Source organism: Cynoglossus semilaevis, chromosome 2 (genome assembly GCF_000523025.1).
Source record: "Cynoglossus semilaevis isolate Cse_v1.0 chromosome 2, Cse_v1.0, whole genome shotgun sequence".
NCBI lineage: Eukaryota > Metazoa > Chordata > Actinopteri > Pleuronectiformes > Cynoglossidae > Cynoglossus > Cynoglossus semilaevis.
The window spans coordinates 10107704-10110316 of record NC_024308.1 but is presented as its reverse complement, the minus strand read 5'-3'; positions in this window follow the sequence as shown (position 1 = coordinate 10110316).

Genomic DNA, 2613 nt, shown 5'->3' with positions numbered 1-2613 from the left:
GGCAGAAGTGGGGGAGTATAACTTATTAAACTATATTTTTGATAGTATTTTGTTTCTGTTTTTGTCATGCCATTTATAGTCTTAACTTACTACTTTATGATGACAGCAGTTTTGGCCGCAACCACCAGGTGGGTGTAGTGGTTTCCCTTATATATTTATTTATTTTACTGAAGTTTACAATTTATTCTTATAGAACCGAATAGTGTACAGTAAATTAAATATTTTTTTTCTGAATATTTTTTCAAGAAAAGGTCAAATGTTATTTATCTGTATGTGTGTTTCTATCCCTTCTGTGTGAACATCTGCTCTGCAGATTCTAAGTTAAAGTTTACTGTATGTCTTGTGTGTTGACATATCTTAAGGAACATAATAGGTGTCAAGCCCACCTCCCTCAGCCGCTCTTGGAAAACCCAAAGGACAATAGTAAGAGAGTAGGGGTGGAACTGGCTGTTAGACAAGGGTTGGATTCTTCTATCCTAAGTCTGTTTAACGGACATGAACGGATAAATAAGTGGTTTAAGGGATATAAAACTTTTTTTTTACCCCAGAGTTCAAATGGAAAGATAGTCAAAATGTCCACATTAAACACATCAATGTTAATTTACGACTTTTTAAATGTAGTTCAGGCATAAGAAAGATCTTATAGTGATAACATCATTATGACCTTTTCATAATTAATAATTAATGAATCTTGATAATAAAGGTTAAACATTCTGGCCTGGCACTACAACAAATCTCTAGCATACATGCATGAGTTAGGCTGTGTGTAAAGGTTGGGTCTTGTCATTGCTCTTCTTTCTCTAATAAAAGCCTGAGGCAGGCTGCAGTGTGTCTCTGTACGCTGACTATCCATCTTTCGCCACCAGGTAATGCCAGATCCAATGGCTGCTTTGTTGCAAATGTTTATGAAGCAAAAACCGTCTTTAATTGTCATGTTGGTATTTTTTTAATCATTATTCTATAGATGTATTCATACAGAAATGTTGAGTTCCTGTAATTTTACAACACACAAAATGAGTTTTAATCCATTTCATTGAACTGAAGTTATAGTGTGAAAAGTGCACGCTGAAAGACGAAAGAGTGAAGAGACAAGGAGTCACTGAATGGAAGTCCTTGTCTTTTTTTTCTTCTTTTTTTGACCTACCTCTTAGGTTTCCCTTTCTCTCTTCTCTCTGCTCTGACAGCATGACGTCTAAGACATGTCTACGTCACTGTGACCTCACTGATACTCCACTTTGTCTCTGGAGTTATTTGTGTTGACAGACATGTATGATAAAAAGAGCTATAGCTGGTGTTTTGCATGACCTAAAAGAGCGTTTGTGTTCCTGACAGCCCCCACAGCAGCCCCTCTTCCCTTTGTGGTAAACCGTTACTCATCACCACCCAGTCTGTCTGTCTGGTCCACATAGTCTTTCAAGAATGTCCCATTTACACACAGAATTAAACAGTAAAGCCAATAACAATATATCAAAGAAGGAAATGTCTTTGTGTAAAGAAAAATAGGCTTCTGCTTCTGTAAAAATGTTTTAAAAACATTTCGTGAACTTTTAGTTATTTATTATTAAAGCTAAATTATGCTGTTGTTTATTTTTCTAGATTTTCAATGTTCTGCTTTATTGTTGATACTTGTAGGTTAAATGGTATTATTAACAATTTAAATTTTGTTCATGAACAAAAATGAATGAACAATGTTTTGCTTTATTACTTTATTTAAACAACATCACCTATGCTATACCTAGGGTGACATCTGTTGGCTGGAAGTGTTGTTATTTTGAGTTTTACTTACATTTTCACATGTCATGTCAAAGCAACAGTATCTTAGCATCAATATAGTAATACTGCAAAAGTCAAGATTTTAACATAAAATAAGAGATTTTACACATATGTGACTAAAATATCCTTAAAAGCTCAAGCATCCTAGTAGGAATTGTCCTTTGTTTTAGCGATGTGTGTATTTTACCATTAAACCATATATACAGCTTTCAGTTTAATATCTAATGTCTACCTCTTATAACAACCCGCAGTCAGTATGACCCAAGGCCCTGTGTTTATCTCCTCACATCCTTATTATGTAATTAGTGTCCTTAGCTGTGCAGGATGTAACCAGGGCTTGGTGTTCACTCTGGAGGATGAGCCCTGCAGCATGACCGTCTGAAGGTGCAGGAACTCAGTCCAGGTCAAAGGTTTATAGAAGTAGGAAGTCAAGAATCCAAACCTGTGTATCAGGCAGAATATAATGGGAATAAATAAAAAGATATCAAGATTTTCTTTCCATACATTTTATCCGTGGGTAGAATTCCTCCAATGACAGGAACATTCACAGGTAAACTTCTTAGTTCAAGACTACAGTACGTTAATTTTTTTTTTTTAAATGAACAATGTCATATGAGGCTAACCTAACTGACATTGTTTTCATGTGAGTGCGTGTGTGAGAAACATGTGCAGTGCTTTAGCCAGGCAGTGTAGCGTGCAGTGCAGGAGTGGGCAGAGGCGGCCTAGACCAATGAAGCTTCAGTACTTCCATAATCCCTGCGTTTTCAAGAGCCCTGGCCCGTACTTGATGAGCTTGAGCAAGAAAAAGGTATCTCTCTCTCCCTCTCTCTCTCTCTCTCT